A 22,360-nucleotide genomic window follows, 5' to 3' on the forward strand; every position below is an offset into this window, starting at 1 on the left:
CCATCCCCAAGTAATATCTAAATACATGTGGGTGTAACAATTTAATATAAATGAAACATATAATCATATTTTATACCAAGACTTAAATCCATAATTTCTGATGATATATATAAGTATAAAGAATAAAAAGAAAAATTTATAGAAATTGCAATTAAGTTGTTTAATAAATATATTTTACTTAAAAAAATAAAAATAAATAACCTCACTTATTTACTTTATAGTTTTTTCATGTTTACAATACAATACTATTTGCTGAAGAGCAGAATGTGATTCAACTGTCATTATCTCTAACCAAATCTTTCTAATATTCTCTATAAAACATTTATTGAATCAATATTTCAATAGTAAAATAAACACTTTTTAACAGCTCAGTGAATGTTTGAAAGTTATATTTATTACCACAAACCGTTTGTTTTTACTTTCTCATATAGCTTTTATGCAGAGAGAAAGTAATCTATTCGTCGAAATTCAGCCTTCGTTTTTTATGAACCTGGATGGTTTATCTGTTGAGCATTCTATAAAACATATTTTGAATTATGTTTATGTGTGATCGCCCGGTGGTGATTTAGATTAACGAGCTTGTTGTAGGCCGAATAATCTAATCAGACTTCTTATTTTGTGAAAAAAATTATACAAAAAAAAAAGGAGATTAGAAACAAGTGGGTTAGGTTTGTTAGGAACTCTTTTATGGAAGAATTGATATCTAGTTCTGTTCGAATCGGTAACCTATAGAACATTTAGGTCCTTATAGATATTATTTGTCATAAAGTAAGCATTGAAGGTTTTACGATGGATTTTGGAATGCTCGGATTCGAAGAGTGAGGAATTCAAAATTTATGGTTTAGTAGAGCCTTAACAGAGATTGAAGTCCTGATGGGACTTCTCCATTGGGTCATTACCAGTAACGCGGTAAAAGTACAATACTGGGATCTCGAAGAGCCTTGTTCTTCCCCTCTGTGTGAGGGTTAGAGTAGGCTAGGGGATCCTCAGGCCGAGAGTGTGAATATTGTACATATTAATGTAAATGTGATTAATGCTTTTATTTTATGGTTATATTAGTTCAATACGTAATTATATATATGTATGTATATTTTATTATTATGTGTATTTATTTTTTTATTTGTCACTATTACTTGTTGGCTAACGTTGTGGCTGATTGTAATATTTATCAATATATAAAATTTGGATTGATAGGACTCACATAGTCTTGTTTAGTTTTAATTAGTTGAAATATATTTAGATCCTCCAGTTTTTACTCCAAACAAGGGGGATACACTTCTATGTCAATGTTTAACGCTTAAATTCACATTTGTAGACGTCTTTTGTGTTAAATCAACTATATGTATTCAATCTGGGAGAGTTTCATCTGAGCTTTTTAAATATCGGCTATTTGTTCTAAAACTATGTATGTAAAAACTATATAAAACTAGGTACAAATACTCTTTTATAAAAATAAAAAAAATCAATATGCACCGTAAATATGTATAATATATATTTAATTATTCTAGCTTTGTAGTTTCTAAGGAAACCACATTTACTTTTAAATCAACGTTGGGAACAAAACTTTCCTGTAGAAAATAAAAGAAACTATAAACCCTTCCTTTTTAAGTAGTAAAACTTTAATTCCGGCTTACATAACCAACTTAAGTCTTTCACATTTTAACGTTCCTGAAGATGTTAATTAACCGAAGATATTACTAAGTAGCTCGGGGAAAGTACTCTTGTGTAATTATGTATATCATCGTGAAATGTGATTTTAACGACATGGGCTACAATGAGAGATGTGAAGCTGGCGCTCCTATCTTCCCATGCTAATCTTATGCAAATTAAAAGAAAATGTTATAAGTCATTATCAACTCTTTGTGCTGATATGGATAATTCTATTTTGGTATTAGTAGGAAAATGGTGGACCCCCTACGTAAAGTTGAAAACTGTGTTGAGTTGACGTGGAGTGACCCATTCCCAAACTTTTTCGCGGAACCATGAGAAGAGTTTTTGCGGGAGGAGGCTGAGATAGTGGAGATAGATAAGATCTTAGTGGAATACAACGTTACAAAAATTTATATTTAAATATTAGGTGTGACCACTTTTTTTTTCTTACCGTTGTAGAAATTCCTCTCTGTATCTGTACAACTTAAATCTGTACAATTTGACAACTTAATTATTATTCGAACGAGCATATAAAAAGCTCAGTGAGATGTATGGATTTTGAATTATACGAAACATTATTGAACTAAAAGTGAAGGAGTTTCAATGGGAAACTGTACAAATTACCAATTATAATAAAAATATACATATCGTCTAAAAATGTTTATTTTCTTAGAACTCCTACGTTTCGGTCATTCTAGTCATTGTCAAGAATATTATTCTTACCTCTGCAGTATTATATTTAATTTTATATTAGTATCAACTGCTATCTACTTAATGTATTGCTATGTATGTTTTCTAGTTTGTTTCAAATTATTTATTTTTTTATTTTCATTTTTCTCTTAATTAGGGTTGTTATCTCGTTTTCTTTTTCGGCCCACACGAAGGCATAAAATTCAGGTCGAAACGTTAGCACAAATAAATAAGATTTACTTAGTTGTGTATCTTAACTGAACCTCCTCATAAAACATACTTCGTTTTTTTTCTATTGTGAAATGATGGCTGAAAAAGTTAAATATATTTTATTTATTTCTGTTATAGCCTAGATACATACAGAGTTGGTCTAGTAAGTCTAACAAACAAACTTTGAGTGAAAGATATGAAAAGCAAATATTAAAAAAGAAAAGAAATCAGGAATAGAGAAATTTTAATTGACTAAAACAAGGAAAAACTTATTACTTAAAATATAACTAGCCGAAAAAACAATGTATAAACATTTCTATGGAGGAATTATTTCTATAAAAATAAGCTGTTAATGAATTATAGGTAATCAACATATTTTGTAATCAACGAAATAGAAAAATAAAAATAAATATTAATAAGCAAAAAGTAAATTAAAACGTTTTAATAACCACTGAAATATTCAACTAAAGATTAATTACTTTGTAACGTAATCAAATAAAAAAAAGAAAACTTCGAGATAAATACAAAAGTGGGTTAATGATAATGATGATCTTATTTTGAGGAGACTCATAAAAAGTATAAAAACATCTTTTACTTCATTTAGATGAAAACAATTGTTTTTAATTTATTTAATGATCATTAAATATTAGTATAGTCGTTCCTATGATGAAATAAACTGAATTAGTGCTTGTACTTTATAGTTTGTGTACTTGTATCTATGGACTAACTTTATTGGCTTTGAATGAAAACAGACACTTGGTTAATGTAAGAGATACTTTTTTTTTTTTAATAATTAAGATGAAAAAGTTTAACACTAATTTGTAATGTTCAATCGTGGTATTCTTTAATAGAAGAGAGACATTCTTGCTTGAATGTATAAAATCTTGAATAATTATAATCGTTAATTTAGTCAGTCTCATTGATCTAGGATTCTTATGTTCTTTCTCGCTTTTATAAAAATAAAATTTTAACGGTTGTCGAATTTATTTAACTGTATGTTGTTGAATGGAGATGTAGGTATTTCCTAACACTGGGGTTGATGCCTCGATGTTTTAACATTGGGAAAAATGATTAAATAATACCACAGGGTCTCCGCTGTGACAAGGCCATTCGGTTATTATGACAGTTGCTCCAGGCAGTTATTTCCAGATGAAGAAAATCTCTTCCCTGACTTGTGAAAGTCTCCAACAATCTAAATTATAGAAAAATGCACTTATCAATTTTCTCCAGTCGCTGAAATATAGTATTACCTAATACTTGTGATTGTCCGCACTGTAAACAGTTATTAAGGTAAGGACTGTCTTTGCGGGGAATGTCATACTCCTTGCACTGTCGTCACATTCATAAGTTCATGGATTGTGTAAACAGCTATTTATATTTAATGTAGTAATATTTAAACATCAAATAAAAAAAAAAGAAATGTTTTACGTAAGTGCCTCCACAATTATCTCCTAACTCCTAACTTTTTTTGATTTATTAAGTTTCTGTTTGTACTAGTGTGGTTAAATTTTTAAAAATACCAATAGATTATGATCAAAAAGTTCTTAAAAATAAGTATTATTCTATATATATGTTATTATTATTTTTATTTCTGTTAATATATAGTAATTTATATTTTTTAATTTTTCTAATTATTTCATGGAACAGTATAGTCGAAAATTCATTCATTGATTTCATTTTTACGAAGTAACATTTTGAAAAAATATTATAAAACACCTTGCAATATAAAAATATATGTATCAAAATGTTTATATTCATATCAGTGTAAAGTATTTTTTACATCAAACTTGACCCCAAAAATCGGATAGAGCTGGGATTAAATGTATAAAAATATGAAGTTTTGAATAAAAATATTAAAACTAAATGCACGACCAACGAAAACAGTGGGTAATATATTCTTAATTATAATTTTTTCGATAATTGCCAGCATAAATCTCCCCAATTGATCTATATATGAACAACTTATATAAAACTGAAGAAATTTCGCCTGCTTGTTTCGTTACGTTTACTTATCATCGTCTAAGTTGTGATTCCTCGTTAGTATTAAAAGAATCAATAATAATTTAAAAACTAATAATGAAATAAAATTATCATTCCAGGGATATCTCCTTTCAACCATTTTGTACGAGTCTTATATTAGTTTTTCTTTCTCCTTCGAGAATCCTTTTGAAATGGCTTTAAAATAATTTTTTTTTTTCTTTGAGCGATATTACATTTTTTTCTTGACTTTACGAGGTATCACAGATTAAAGAACTTTTTTGTATGGTTATACCATGAATTATTGACAGGAAAATCCATCTTGCAGTTGAAGTGAGCGAAACGTTGAAGGATTAGCTATAAGAAAGATTTTTCGCCTCTTTTTTTCTTTACAATCGCCCAATAATATAATAACTTGTTCTTATTTCCAGGCCTAGATGAATCAACTGACAATTTCGCCAGAAGTTCCCTAAAGTTTTATTTAAAATGTTTTAGTAGTTTATGAAGATGCGAGATGTTTAATAATGGAAGACATTTTTTTATTATTATTATTATTTTTGAAATCAGAACTCCTTGAGACATGAAAATTGCGATAAAACTCTCTACATTACATTGTTGAAGAAATGAAATTTTGATATGTAAAAACAAACTTACTACACAGTAGAAATATGAGGATGTTATACTAACCTTATGCACTTGGTAGGGTTGTTTACTTTTCAATTAAAATATAATTATCCTCACCCATGTCCTAAAACGTGTGTGAACTTGTAATGTTTTAACTTTTCACTTTTTTTTTATTTTTTGAGCTTAAAAAAAATTAAATCTGTTCCACTATATCCCATGAATGGTCTGAGGTGCTGTTACTTTATAAGGAAGTACTGTTACAAGACCAACGGTTGTGCAAGGTAGTGATTTGGTCAGAATTTTTACCCACTTTATGATGTTGAGTGACCCATGACATAAATATACATACATGACCCACAGGGACTCAATGTAACAAATAATAATTATCTGCCACAGCCGGGATTCGAACTCGGGTCCTTGGAGTTAGTAGTCCTTTGCCTTACCAGTGAGCTACCCATTTCCACAATTTTTTATCTTCTGTATTTTTATTATGCTATGGATTTATGATGGTATTGTCAAATATTAGAATTGTTGTAGCTCTTTTATTTACGCCATACATGGACAAAAGTACTTGTATGTATCCATAGCTAATCAGTATGTACTTCGTTAAACAACATGGCTTTTCTATCTCCTTCATAATGGGTATCACATAAATAAATTGAAAAAAAAGTTTCCAATACTGTTTGTACAATTAAACGATCGATCTAATGAACTCATTTAAACTGGATGTCGATCGAAAGCGGAGTAATGAAGAGAGTGTGACCAAATTGAACACAATTGGTTTCTTTTTAGTGCAGAATAGATTTAAATAATCAATGGAGGTACTTTGTCAGTTCTTATTCCGACCGTTTTCCTTATCACTTATATAAACGGTTTTCAGTAGGTCATTTCATTTTCATGGCTCTAGTGCCTCTTTTCTAATATGACCATATATGAACCAACGGTAACTAACTATAATTACGTGATATAATTGAATCTACAGATGGAATAAATAATATTGTAAAACTTTAGTGAAATTTTATTTGTACGCTTTATCGATAATATTTATTTTCACTTACCTATTTAAGGAATGTATAGCAAGGGAATGTATTGAAATTGTGAAAAATTTCAAATTCAAGTTTTCGTGGATAACATCCTTTTAGATCCTCTGAGTCCAAAAAACAAAATCCTGCAAAATGGTGTGTCTGCAAACTGCCTTACTCAAAAAGTCGTAAGAAATATAAGTAACCTATTTAAGGCGAGTATATGCCTGGGGTGTGACAGCTACTTTTTCGCTAGAAATTGACCGACCGGAAATGCTAATTAGTGAATCGATTTTTCACATTTTATCGATTTATTCCAAAACGGCTACAACAATTTTGATTAATCTCGGCGAAGAAATGAGTAATTAAGTGCTGTTTATACCAGATAGGTCTTATCCTCAGTTAAGGAATAATCTGCTAGCAATGATTCAGTACTTAATCCTTAATGAAGGATCTTGTGCGAAAAAATTGATAATGTTGATAAATGTTGGTGAGTCAAAGGCGATTTTTTTTTATCTGAGAAAAAAATGATAAAATGTCAGCTATAACATTTTTAGGGGGAACTATTCAATGTTAAATTAATTGTACGTATTTATATTTTATATTATATTTTTAATTTCAGGTCATAGTTCTTTATTAATGGAATGATATACTCATTCATTTGTTTTTATTTATAATTGTGAGAATTTCCAAATATTTCAAAAGAAATTTTATGTTTAATAAATTGTAGGGGTGAGTTTGAATGAAATGTACTAGTTTTTGGAAAACGAAGGGTCCTTAGGAATACATTATGACATCAAGGACTGAACGATGTTTTTCTTCAATAATTACTTCCTAAACTTAGAGGACTCTCACATTTAATTAAAGCATGGTGTTAAAACTTTTTTTTTCTGTCTTCTAAATAGTTGAAGAAGTAAAATTCAGTTCAATAATAAGGTTGTTGGATACCACCTATTTTTATTTATGATGTGTACATGTTATTTTATTTTTATTCATTATAATTATACTTAATTATTTTATTGTTATTTGTTTACTTCTTATTTTTAGTTAATTTGTATATATGGTATGATTGTGTTCTTACTTCCCTAATACTTATCGCTCTTGAGTGTGGAAGATTGTATTATTCCAATTAACGTTTTTCATACAAAAATCAATAAATAAAAAAATATTGTGAAATTATGCTTTTATTTATATATAACTTATTAGTAAATGGTTGTAGTATTGGATATAACATAATATTGGGATATCGATGGTTTCTTAATACCGAATGTCTATTTTTCCTGGTCAGGTTGAATGATAAGGACTTTCGAATGACCTTACTACAGTTTATGTTATATATATATATATATATATATTTTTTCCTTAACCGAAATTAAATTGTTAGATTTTCTCTCCCCATTCTTCTGTTGTGATGCTAAACATTGTTATGAGCGTTCCAGAGAGGTCCATCCCGAAAAGGATACGAGGACCAGGACAAGGACCACTGAAGAGAATCCGACTCCTGCATAATGAAGCCCTCCTTCCTCCTCTCCCTCCAGAGTTTGGCTGGAGAAAGTTTGTCTCTACTCGCAGATTTATCTTACACTGTATTTATTTCGTAATCTGATAGCTCTCGGCCCTGCTACATGTAAGGTGTTACGAGCCTGGGCATAACTTGTTGCCATAAGAAAGCTTCTTATTTCGGGCATTGCTCTATAAAATTAACATCGAAATTTTTTATCATTCTATGATTCAAAATTTCAAGAAGAAAAAAATTGCAAATTCTGGATGAAATCCGTGCTAATATTTTTTATATCATCTATATATATTTAACTTTTTTATTATCTAAAACTTTATTGCAATTGTTTGATTTTTTTAGTGGAATTCATTTTTTATAATTAGATATTAGTCAAAAATATCTTGAGAAAAATCATTTGAACCAATTTTTTAAATAGAATAATTTATATCCAAGTGAAATCTCAAACACTCTTTATTATTTCTTTAAATGTCCAACGTTTCGTTCAACTTCAAGGACAGTTTTAAATATAAATTTACTCCTCACATCCAACAATTTAAAAATTTATTTTCTGAAATCAGCCAAAATTTAATGACCTAAGCAGAATAGCCTGCAAAAAATTATTAAATTTTATGATGTTAGGTGTCCTTGAGGATGGCCAGGATTGCCGAAATGTTGGACTAAAGGTAATAAAGAGTGTTTGAGATTTACATTGGATACAAATTATTTTATTTAAACAATAAAACCAATCTCAAGAAAGTGAAATAATATATAATTTTCTTAATAAAAAATCATATAACAATAAAATCTAATCAGTTCTTATCCATATATTCCCTCTAGTAGCTTACCAGCTCTTTTTGTGATTAACCTTATAAAAATAAATTAATTAGAAATAACCCAATGGAAATAACATGAGGTGACATAAAAATTTTGAACAGCCGACTCATGAGATTTATTGTAGGTACTTTACTCAAACAAATTACCACTTATGAAAGTCGGACATCAATCTGCCGTTGACTTTCTTCATAGGGTGAAAACTAGCTATATGCTATAAACAGTTTCACTGTCACGGTGTTTAAAATGCAAGGTTCGTTCGGCCTATATTCCAGTCCGGTATCCACGTCTTAATAACCTCAAGTTAATGTAATTTAATTAAAACCCTAAGTCCAAAACGTTTGTAATATGATGAGAATCGGCAAAAAAAAAAAAATAATAAGACTGCTGTATTAGTTGGGTGATTACTTTATTTCTATATAACCGATTTGTATCGAATTGCTGTTATACTGGAGCTTCTATTGCCTTATTTTATTTTTTCTATAATGACGTAAAAGCATCATTATTTTCGTATTTTCTTTCTTTTTAGTATCGTGGTATTACTTGGCTGTTAAATGTCTTGTTAAGACGTTTCGGACCACGCTTGTTCCTTATGTTAATAGTTTAAAGAAATCCATATCTTTAACAAACCTCCAAAAGTGTTTCACATTCTCTCTCTTATCACTGTATTTTTAGAACTAGAAAGCAGCGTATAATGTCGGTATGAAAAAGTAATGTGCTCTGCTTATGAAAACTTTCGGGTTGCCGGGTTTTCTATCCCCTCGGTATCAATGAACCATTTTTTTTTATTATATTATATTCAGGAGAGTAAATACAATCTGCAGGAAATTAGGGGAATTAATTATTAGTGATAAAATATTCATCCATACAATATGTACAGATATCGAAGATTAAAAGAAAAGAAAACAGAAAAATTAAGAAAAAAAAAGATGTGAATGATAACAATACTCCTCACTAAATTAAGAGGAAAAAAAAATTTTTAAATGATAATAATAAAGAAATATATATGAAATACTATTATGATTTGTATAAATCATTATTAAAAATATAATGAATCATCTAACATTAGAAAAGAATTTATTTATATCTTTCTTGCTATGTTTCGTATTTTATTTAGTATGGAATTTTATTTTAATTTTTTTTATTATAAGAGTATTTTTTTTCGTTTTATGCATTATATCATGATATGAGTTGAATTTACATTAACAGAATTAAAAGTTGACATGATTACGGATACACATTCTTTCAATCAATCGCAATATCTTGATGGAAACCTTTTCAGTTCGGAAAAAATTAATTAACCGTCTGAGACAACTATTTAATATCAATGAAACGTTATTTTAGGTCAGCAATTATAGTTTGATCTTAAATCTATTGTTTAATATACACAAATTAAAGAGATGCTTTAATCTACTAACAGTTTTTACCACCTGTCAGAAATATTATGAATACGATAAGAACATTTTAAAAGAATGGATTTTTTAAAGAGTTTCGCAAAATAACTATTTCCACTTAGTGTTATATTATTAAAAAAAAGTATTTGCTGTGTTTATCGCTTGATATTTATTTTTATTTTGTAAAATAAAAGAATTTACATGCATATTTACCAAATTTTTTTATTAGATCCATAATAAGGATAAATTTGATTATTCCGTTATATTTTATATTCGACCGCGTGTCAAAGATTCAGAAATTTCTTTCACTGTGGTCATATTTATAATTTTCGTACACACTACTTAACTTTCTATAATTGAAAATGTTGGGCTGTCGAACTGGAAAAATCATTTTTGTATGTTTAATTTTTTTTAACTTATAAGAGCTAATATTAGTATTTTTTAAAATTCTGTTCATTGGTGTATCAGCATTTTAAACGTAATATTCTCAGCACCCTGTCGTAGCAATAATTTTATATGCATGTGCACAGTCATGATGCTTTTCACCGTAGAGATTTCCTAGGCTTTCGGAGAATAATAACTCAAAAACACATTTTGTCGAACATAAGATTGAGGTCTAGGAGGGTTTATAAATTTATAAATGTACAAGGTTGGTGACGTCCACTTAAGGACTTATTAAAAAGGAAAAGTATTACTGTATTAAAATAATGGGATAAATAATTGTATTAAAATCGGATTTGAAAAACCATCAAACTTTTGTATATTAGGTCTGCTTAGTACTAGCTCCATTTTCTTTGAGCTCTTGAGCTCTTCAGTACCAAAATTTGTTATTATTGGTGAAGATAGTTTCAAATTTATGTTTATAAGAAAAAAAAAACATTATGTTCATAATATTTATGGATACTGAAGTAGTAGCAAATACTGACTTATAAATTAATAATATCATGGATCGACGTTTATTTTTTAAACTTCAATTCATGGCAATCCCACACTAAATAATAATAGTAATATAATAAATTTTAATACTTCTCGATTATGCTACATGGTTTATTTATTTATATTCTTTTAGTGTTAGGAATATTAATTAATTTGCGGAACGGTCCCTTCACGTTCCATTAATGTTATGGCGTAGCTAGACTATACCACTTTAGCTGGACTCATATCATTTCATGTATCATATATTATAAAGTACAAATTTTTTCTTAATGAAAGGTACGAAAAAAATTATTTTAATATGTAAAATTAAAAATTAAGTAGATCAATGAAAAAATATATATACAAAAATAATTATAATCTCAATTTTTTTATTCTGTTTATTTTTTAATTTATTATGAGTCTGCATGGAGGAAAACAAAGGTGCATTTATTTCATTGAAAAATATATGAAAATAAAATTATTAATTCCTTGGCTATTATTGATCACCAGTATACTAATAATTTTATCAGTTGTTTACTTTAGAGAAATTTTATTCGGAAGGCGATTTCCGTAGTCTTAGAAAGTATGGGAGGTTGAGTTTTTAAGGTCACAAAATAGAAGGTCTCGTGTTTCTACGGTATAACATAGTCTAAATGACAGGTTATTAAAGTGAAAAGATGTTCTAGTTTCACGAAATGTACTTTTGAAGTAATTTAATAATTTGCATATTTTGTTGCCGTTATTTTAATAGTAACAATAATTATAAATGGACTAATATATATCTGAAGGTTTCATGTGAGCACCAGTGTTGACTTATATCTCATTTTCGCGACAATATTTCCCTTATCTTCCAAAAATTTTATTCCAGGCTACTCAATTGCATATTCAGGTAGTTAAGTATTGTTTTCGGTGTGAAATTCTGACATCCTTGCCAGAGAATTGATATTTTTAAATCAACTAAAATCATGATAATGATATAAACACCACATATATTTGGATAATCCGTTGATGGATATCAATATAAACTATAATTGTTTTTAGATAAAAAAATAAATAGTTTAAATTAAGTTCATTAAAAATGTCACCATACCTTTCCTATACCCAAGTAGGCTATACTAAAACATTAATTATAAAATTCAAACGGCACGTTGAAACAATAGTATTAGTTTAATGAGCCACGACCTATATACAGTTTAGTTACGGAAGCTTCTTATGTATTCCAGGCAAAAACTCGACAATGCCTACATTTCTCAAGAGTTTTTGAGATTTCTGGCGCCTGCAAGACAATCTTTTTAGGAAAAAATCATTAATATTTAAAAAAGTGTTTTGAACGTTAGGTAATTACTTTTGCGCGCGTTGCAGTTTACATGTAGTATCATTAATTTTTACTTTAAAATAATATATCAATATTTTAAAAATAGTTATTACTTTCAAATTTAAAAAATAAATTCAGAGTTTCAAAAAGCTTCTTTGAAACTTGGACATCCTGTGCACATTGCTGATCGATGAAGTTTTCGATGTCATGATCTGCAGCTGAGATAATTTATTGATCCATATATAACAAATATGTGTTTGGAAAATTACTTTTAGACGTTCTAAATTGATTTTGCTTGTATTTTTATGTATTGATAATCTCTACGGGTACTGTCATAATTTAGTTATATCAATTAAATATATTAGAAATAATGTGAGGTAAAAATAATTAAAACAAAAACTAAATAATTATGAGTTATGAAGTCTAAAATGAAATTTAAACACTGCAATACCGATAAGAGTTGAATGTTGTATTTTGATAGTAATTAGCCAATGTTAAACTCAATAATATAACATGAAGTTTAGTTTTATAATAATTCTTTATAAAATTATTTTTATAATTTCATTCCAGTTTTTTTTATAAAACGGGTTCATCGCCCCTAAACAGAAATTCGAAAATTGCATCTATAATATGACCCAAAGTTTATTTGTAAGCTGGTTTATGTATAAGCCAAACCTTCCTTCTATTTTTTCTTTTTGATTTCTAGCTATTCATAAATCAGTGCCAATAAAATCTAAGTAGGACCAGAAAATTATTATTATCTGGGTGCTATTGAAAGATCCCCTATTAAAAACCTTGATTCTATCAAATTTATAAAAAAAAAAAAAATATTTATCTTTAGGACCTTAACGTTCACGGTCCAAAGACGTAAATGAAAGTGAACGACCATGAGCGTACAATTCACGTGAAACATACGTACATCTAGAATGATAGAGGTACGACTCACTAATGTCAGAAATCTTAGTGGTTGGGATCTTATTGGTATCATCTCAAAGTACTTTGAGCACTCAAATATCGGGCCAAACACTTAGAAACAATTGATGTTCCACTACAAAAGCATTAGGGAGTTAGAATAAACTCTCAGCAAGTTATTGTATAGAACTTGTTGTGGATTTAATTTGGTATTTTTCCAAAAAAAAAAAATAATTTGCGCCCCATTTCATTTTGGATTTATGATGATGTTTCTATGTTTATATAATTACCAACAGTGTATGTTTTTTTGAAAAAAACAGGATTTTTTTTCACCCCTCAAATACCAAGACCAAAACAAGGTCGATGTCAGGGGCTGAGGAAGTCCCATCTGGCATTATATATAGATTATAATTCAGTTATTTAAAACCAACTTTACCTATGCTACAATAAAATACAGTGATATTTATTAATTTATGCTACATTTTTAGATTAAAATATATAAAATCAAAACTTCCAAATCTTTATTATTAATAAATTATCGAAAATTGTGTTAGTTTAGACATTTTTTTTTTAACCATGCATTATTTAATTTTTTTTTTGTTTACAATATAATGTTTGAAAAATTATTCATTAAACTTGCATGTAATTTGAAATATATTTCCTTGAAATTTTATTTCTTTACCTTATTTTATTTATTTACTTTTATTACATACGGGGGGGAGAGGGTTGGTCTAGTAAATAAAATGATAAATAAAAAGTGAGTAAAAAATAAAATAAACGGACAAGTAATTAAAAAATGAAAATATAATAATTTTAGTGTACTAAAAAAATAACTTAACAAAAATATAATTATAATATTTTTTTCACGTAGAATTATTGCGTTCGACAAAAAAAAAATTAAATTTACGAATTGGTTGGACCCTACGTCAATCCATTTCATCTTCAAACTTATTTAGCTTATACAAGAACGAATTTAAAAAATAATACCTAATTATTATAATAGTAATTTTAATAAATATGGTTAATTTATAAGCGTAAAAAAAATCAATGTTGACTTATCGAAAAGAATAAATTTAAGTGATCATATAATAGGTGTATTGTTTCAAATTTAAAGTTGAGCGTTACGTAGCCAAAATAGTTTGAATTTTGAATGTACTTAAACATATATCTTTCAATATTCTTGTAAAATACTATTTTTTTTTATATATAAATGAAAAATATATAACATATATTTATGTGAGCAGGTTTGATATAACTGTAAGTAGCAGTTATATCAAACCTGCTATATATATGCTATATATATACTCAATATCTATATACTCAATATATATGCTCGAGCATGTATAGGTTTTCAATTAACATATAGTGAATACGATGTATAGTACGTACTTGACACTGGACAGAGAGAGCTGACCACACTACCCGAAGCAGTTCCAGTCACTGACTGACAGGGGCCAACCTCCCTCCTACCCTTCCAGCGCCTCCAGTCTTATCAAGCTCTTTATCACTCCCTCAGGCGGGAAACCTAACCTTGTTTTCCTTTAGGAATTTGTGACGGTACTTTTAAGCAACCAACATACATTTTTCATCGCATTTGATTGTATTCATGTTAAGATCAAATTATACTAGACGTAAATTTATTCGATTCGATTTATCCCTGAAATATATTTCCTTAAAAATTATTTTCAGAATGGTTTTTCAATAATAATTAAAAGTTAACTATAAAATTAATATTTAGTGTAAGAGAAAATGAGTATTCTTTCTCAAATTTTGTGACAAATCCAATTTTAGAACATTTTTCGTAGAATGATATTCATACAATCTTTATTTTTGATGTGAACTAAATGTTTAATTTTACCCTTTGTTTAATGTGTTATAATTTATTAAATTAAAAAACACCTTGTGAAGAATGGGGTCTTAAATTAGTCAATTTAATACTGATGATTCTGAAAAATGTTTCATCAAAATTATTATTGAAAATAAATTTGGCAACTAATTTTGCATACTTTGATAAAAGATTCTGCTAAAAAACCCATAGAAGAGGGTTCCCAAAAATTTTTCTCCGCGACATCGTTGTTGAATCCCTCAAAAAATCGTGGCATCCTTGTCGAGGTAGAACAAAATTGGGGCATAATGATTCTCAAAGTTCAACCCCTTTGAGAATCATTATGCCCCAATTTTGTTTGGGTTGTTAAAAAAGAAAAAAAAACAGTGCAAATTAAGTGTTAAAAAAAATAAAAATAACGAGAAGAAGATGGTTGAGGTTGTAGTCAGTGAAGAATACAAAAGAGTAAAAATTTATTTACATGATACATATAATAAAATACAAATAAGTTTTTAATTATTTGTATTCTTCACTGACTCCAACCCCAACCTTCTTCTCATAGATAATCCTCGGTCACTATTAACTCATCATAAAAAAAAAAAAATAAATAAAAATTCACACTAGATCAATTAATTTTGTCAATTACAAATTGTTTTTAAATGAACGATTTTAACATTTTGCTTTATTATTTTCAATGTTAGATTCTCTGGCTGCTTTTCTTTCTTTTAATTTTAATGAAACATGAGCCATGAGAAAGATTCTCTTTGTCGGACTCCGTTAACGGCTGTAAATCCCTAAAAGAGATTATCATAAATATGCACCACATGTTCGTGTGGTAGAAGACGCTTGTGAAGTATGTTGGAGAAGATTTTATAGGCTGGTAATATTAGTGAAATACCTCGGTAGTTTTTCAATTAAAAATGAGAGGAAAATACAATCTTTATGACGGGACCCTACTGTCCATGCTACACCCCTAAGTATTACTAATTTCAACTACCAATCAGAGGCCGTGTGTATTCATATATCACTTTATCGTTCTCGTATCAAAAGCGGTGAAAGTTCGAGTCTCGTACAAGCTGATTAAAATTTATTTTGTAACTAAGCGACGATGTAAGTCTTTATCTTTTCATTTTGCTTAAAATAGTTCGGTACCCTTTTTGTATATCTGTTCTTTCTGCCCTAGTTTGACTGCATAAGGAGTACAAATCAAACTGTTGACCGCCATGCAATGTTCACTCTATTAAAGCTGGAAATGTTTTTTTGTAAGAAAGAATATTAGTAATATTGTTATTATTTTTTAGTCGTATAGTTTATAGCATCTGATTTTTTAACAATATCCGTTCTGACTTGGAGTGTGGGAATAGTCCCAGTCATATGGGAGCTTAAATATACTTGGAATTAAATTGTATTTTTATATCATAGAATATTCTGTTTAGTATAACGATTTGAAATACATTATTTTACATAGACATGAATACTAGTTATTTTATAAGTGTATAAATATATATTTATATAATTATGGTTACATAATTGAACCCCTTAGCTCAGGTAGCATGTGCGTGTTCCATTATGGGTATGTGATTATTTTCTATCGATGATGGAGACATCTGCTGGAAGCCCTCCTATAGAAGGGAAGGAACATTTCCTAAACCAAGTCCGAAGAATACTATAAATACTGGCGTGCTGTGGAACAGGTTCCTGCTCCCATACTCTCCCTTTTCTCCTAGTCGAGAGTGAGTCTTTTATTTAATACTCTATGGGAACAGTAGGAATCGCCTCTTGTGTTCATGCCCATTAGGCACGTTTGTTATTTAGTACCGTCGGAAATGTTATATGTAGCACTTCACGGTAGGAAGGGTTTATTTATTTTTTTCTTTCTAAAACCTTCCATAATGGAACTTATAAATCGGATTGCATTAGTAATCTATGGAAATGGCTGAATGGCCATTAGGTGTTCATAAATAAATATACAATGCCTATTGAGATATGGAAATATTATTATTTATTTATTTCTCAAATTATATTTTCATTATATATATGTCAGTTATTTATTTTATTAATATCATACTCAATAATTGTAACATTGTAAATAGTTAGAAGTGTCGTTTTTATGCGACAGTGTCCCTTCCCTATTATAAATTGTTAAAAGTAAATCAAACTTTGTTTAAATAAATACATTTTTAGTCTCAAAACAATTTATTTTTCTTTATAAGTCCGACGTTTCGGCCAATCTTAATACAATATTAGAACCACATCAATTTAAAAAAACTTAAGGCTACATCTATTATTTTCCACCCTTCGGAAATGATGGGGCAACATCTTTTTCCTATAGATGCATTGTTGGTTTATTAGTATTTCATTAATTTCATTACCCTATCGTCATGATTTTACTACTTGTCTATCTATACCCGTGCGGGCATCTTGATCAGGAAACGATTATCTTAATGAATGCTTTTCTCTTCTCAGGGAGCGCGGTAGCACCGTGGTAAGGCGCGATGCTACTAACTCCTGGTTTCTAATCCGGCTGGGCAGAAAACTGTTTTCTGTTACCCTGTAGCCGTGAGTCAGCCCTTGTTATAGCAATTGTGTACCCTTAATTTTTTTCTCTTCTCAACTCCTCAATTTTATTTGTCCTGAAGAATTACTTTATATAGTTTTATGATTATTTTTTTATGTTCTACTATATTATCTGTATTATGAATAGAATTTACCAACTTACCAGTTAAATTGTAACTGTTCTTCTAAATAAAGATATTTTTGTGTTTCTGTTATTTGTGATTTTATGTGTTGATATATTGAATAAAAAAATCTTTTTCTTTTTTTTTTTTACTTTTTGCACTTATATCACATGTCATTCCAAGAAGATCCTACTAACTCGATATTACCACCATTTGCTTCAAAATGGCAACCTATCTTTCAATATTCATGCGCCTTAGTCTCAGCCATTTATAAAAATAGAGGGCAGTAATCGTCAGTGTATATTGGAATCACTATAGAAAAGTTTACAAAATATGTTTTTTACAGATTATTATATTTCATCTTTTATAGGTAGTTGATGCATTAATGTAATACCGCCATTCTTGTGAATATAGGACTATTAGGTATAGGAGCGTTGTTGTTATCGACAATAGATAGGTTGTGGTTGCTTTGCTTGGTATGCTTTAATTGTTAGCATTCATTGACCCAAGACCCTCGGCAAAGAGATCCATTCCTAGTACGCTATCACTGCACCATCTCTTCTTATAGGAAACGCGGAGCGACCACCCAGCGATACCATTGAGCGTACCCGAAGTACGTGTGCCTCAGGGACTATAAGGAACTGCTTTCTCCGCTTCGTGTTTCGCCTTTTCTTCTGGGACATCATTAGCGGTCAGGTACTCATGAGCTTGCTTCTGGATGACCACCGAAACGTCTTCCATCAGTCGTGATGGCCTAGCGAAAGTACTTTCATTCAGTAAATGATCTGAGTTTTAGGTATACATCTTTAATGATGGAAAATCCCTTAATCATCAATATTTTCCTTAAAATTTTAAATCTTAACAGTATTACTTAAAAATTATTGAAATGTCCAAAGTTTTTTCTAGAGTCGTTACATTTTGTGAACATTGCTTTCTCATCCTCTCAAATTTTGCTTGTGGTTCTTTTAATCCCATTGTTTCACCAAACAATTTTGGTACCTGCTATGAATTTTAAACAACCTTAAATCTAGTACTTTATCCACAACAGTTCCAAACACGTTTTGTTGAATTTAGGAATTTCCTTTTTATTGTTGCTAATTTTGTTTAATAGTACTTCTTACTGGATTAAATTATAATTATTGCTCTGCCGATTAAAGACACCTAGAAAATCAATAACGTACACTTACAAATAGTTAAGTAATATGTATCAAAACATGAATTTAGATGTTTATTTCGGAGTTTCCTAGAGTTATGGAATTTTGAAACACGGTACCTAAAACTGTTGTGCAACAAGGTTATCGCCCAGTCTGGAGATACAGCTCGCTTTAAGTTATGAACTCCGAAGATTTATCATATTTTGGATCAATAATAAATTTAATGGATGTGAAGAAATAGATACCTTAACTTGAAATTATTTATTTCAGAGAAGAAATATTTTCAAAACAATTTTATTCACTAATTGAAGTTCCTTTTTTTCTCTTGATGTACAAATTATTTTGTTAAATTACTTCTTCCTTATATATATATTCTTTATTTTTTTCTAAATAATTCAAAAACACTATCCAAATTATAGTCTCAAAACATTTATTTCATTCACACGTCCAACGTTTCGGCCAATTCGGCCATCTTCAGGGACAATCTTAATTTACTATGAGACATAACCCTTTTAAAAAAACTCCATACAGGCTATTCTGCCCAGGTCAAAATATTTACATCTAATATGTCAAAAATACAATAACCACCTAATAAGTCAAAAACATAAAAAAACACAGTCAAATTATTTCTCTTTTACCACAATTTATATCTATATAAATATAAATTGTGGTAAAAGAGAAATAATTTGACTGTGTTTTTTTATGTTTTTGACTTATTAGGTGGTTATTGTATTTTTGACATATTAGATGTAAATATTTTGACCTGGGCAGAATAGCCTGTATGGAGTTTTTTTAAAAGGGTTATGTCTCATAGTAAATTAAGATTGTCCCTGAAGATGGCCGAATTGGCCGAAACGTTGGACGTGTGAATGAAATAAATGTTTTGAGACTATAATTTGGATAGTGTTTTTGAATTATTTAGTAAAAAATTGCCAGTCTCAAGAAAGAAATTTAAAGATTATAAATATATTCTTTATTTTTTTGTCCGTGACACTCGACATTCTGGGGTCTTTTTCTCATCATAAACAATTTTGTAATTTCTCTGTTACCACATAAGAGCTTATTACATTAGATGAGTTAAAATATAGTTGAAATCATACCCCTTCATTGAATCTTTCTTCAGATTTACTATAGATTTTTTTTGCGATGGCCATAATATAATTATTAACCTGTCATTACAAAGAAGTATGATGAAATTGTTTTTGAAATTTATGAATAAAAAAAAAAGATTAGAAAAGACCTGATTTAAACATAAAGAATGATATTATTAATAATGAGTAATTAGGAAGGGGGGAGAGGAAATAAGATTTTGTTTGAATTTGCACCATTTTAAACAACTATCTTGTTGGCGGATCAAGAATTTGTATTTTATTTCTGAAAGGCAATAATGAGACGAATTCATATCGGCCAGTATACTACAAAAATCATGGTTGAATCTATATTATATTTCGTTTATAATTTAGTAAAATATTTTTATTATTTATTTTTGTTTTCGGAAAAGTTCAGTTTAAGATTGTGCCATCTTCTGGGCTAAAAGGAAATGAGGAAGTGAGGATTATTAATTAGCACACCTCTAATAGTACAAGCCAACCATATCCACTGGAAGGTAATGATATGTACTGAAAACATCCTTTATGATATGGTTGCTAATGACATGACAGTATTTCCTTGTTTCCTGTAACTGTTTTAATTTAATTATCCTATTTTCGTTCAATGCCTGTTATCTAATTAGATCTATTAAAAATATATCGATTTTTTCCTTATGTCTTTTTATAGCAATTTAAAAATGACCTAAGGGTTATTCAAGACTTAGCAACATTAGTCGTAATTTACTGTAAAAATTATAATTTATAAAAAAAAATTGTTAATTCTTAATTTTTTATTGAGAAATTTTACATAAATAAACTTAACAATTACACTTTACGAAAATTCTTGGCCTTCTGGACAAGTCTTTAATTGTAAATATAAATAATGAATATAATATCAGGACAATGAGCTATTAATAGCAGAAATGAGCAATTAATAATAATAATAGACTTAATTTATAATCAATATAAAAGATGAAAGAATTTCAAATTTAAATTATTTATAAAGGTATTAAAAAATTAAGTGTGAAGGCTGCTTACTAGCTCAGAAAGAAAAAATCTGAAAATAGCAAAAGCGATTTTTGTCATTCTGTTCTGTCTCAGAACAGAATTAAAGATAGAAATTAAAACTAAAATAATAAAATTAAAGACGTAATTTTCACAATAAAAAAAAAAATAATTAACTAGTTACTCGGTGCATTAACTTCAAATGCTTTTAAAATTCTATTGAACGTATTTAAAAGTACATAGTTGGACATGTTTGAGACTGACAACTTTTTCCAGAGAAACAGCTTTCTTTTCAAAAACTAGTCATTAATTCCATACCAAAAACGTTATAAATCTTTACCTAAATTTTTGGCATCTCAAGACTCCTGTCAAAACTTGATTTACGCCTCTTTTCCTTTCAGATTATACATCTGCAGAATTATTTACTTAAATTAAATAATATAGGTTTTTAGTAAAAAGCAGTGAAATTTGATTATTTTCAAAGCAACTTAATACTGCAATACTGAACAGATTTTAAATATAACTTCTATTCCTTTATTTGATTTCTGTATGTTTTAAATATTGCTTATAAATTCAGCCTGTATTTACAGCCTATATAACTTGTATTTGAGTACACTTCATTATTTATGAATTATATAACTTGTTTTAATTGAACTAATATAGCAATATATAGCTGTATTATACAAGCTTATTAATATTATTTATAATTGTTTGGGAAAGACAAGCCGGACGGGCGACACTTTCTCCAGAGGTCGTGCCGCTGGAACTGGAACCATTGGCTTCCCACTCATCTTCAGTTTCCTATTTTCCTTCTAATTTCCTTTCTCATGTCATCCATGTCACTCTCACTTCCTAACTAATGAAAATAATTAAAGGTTGCCTTCTTCCTTGTAAAATCGTGGAAAACGAAGTTAGAAGCAATTATTTCGTTTAAAAATTACCTTTGCGATTTGTTCTTGCTAGGAGATCTGTCAAGGCTGTACAAACGCGTAATTTTAGTATATTTCACTAGGCTTGGTTTGGCTTAAAAATCCATTACTATTGCACATTTGAAAATTTATTTTGGATAAACATCTTGTGTTTTAATTCTAACCTCGTTGATTTTTTACTTTGAACAACATTGGCCTTTATTTAAAACCTTTAAAAAGAGTTCACTAGCAAATAGTCAACTGCTGTCCGAGGAATAAATATTTGTAAAAAAATATTGCAGAATAAGTTTGTTATAATGTTTGAGTTTCGATCAACTTGATCAATTTTGTCATTATTTTATTCGTTGTGAAGTTCTGTTTCTAATTCACAATGTTCCATGTCCATTCATTCATTGAAAAAAAAACTTTAAAGAAACATCCAGACCAAAGCAGTGAATTGGCAACAGAGGACATATCTGAAACTTTGTTTTAAAGTTTCTCAAACTTTGAAACATGGACATGAAATATTTCGCATAAATATGTTCAAAAATTAATAAACGAACGCGCAGAAATGTCAAAAACATCTGAAAATAATTAATAGAGTTTGAACAATTACAAGAAATAAGGATAAAATACAGAATGAACTGCACGCTATTAATAGCAT

General features: G+C 28.8%; 2 protein-coding genes across 3 annotated transcripts in view; one reads left to right on the forward strand and one right to left on the reverse strand.

Annotated features, from left to right (window-relative positions):
* Window positions 1-14,482, reverse strand: part of LOC106687658 (uncharacterized) — a 90,300-nt gene extending 75,818 nt beyond the window's left edge. The window contains exon 1 of the mRNA XM_014431665.2: window positions 14,428-14,482. The gene's annotated coding sequence lies outside the window, so the exon portion shown is untranslated. The remainder of the gene's footprint in view (window positions 1-14,427) is intronic.
* Setd3 (SET domain containing 3) overlaps window positions 1-22,360 on the forward strand; it is a 146,242-nt gene that overhangs the window by 88,567 nt on the left and 35,315 nt on the right. The window lies entirely within an intron of this gene.

Source organism: Halyomorpha halys, unplaced genomic scaffold, assembly GCF_000696795.3.
Source record: "Halyomorpha halys isolate HHAL.00 unplaced genomic scaffold, Hhal_1.1 Scaffold994.1, whole genome shotgun sequence".
Lineage (NCBI taxonomy): Eukaryota > Metazoa > Arthropoda > Insecta > Hemiptera > Pentatomidae > Halyomorpha > Halyomorpha halys.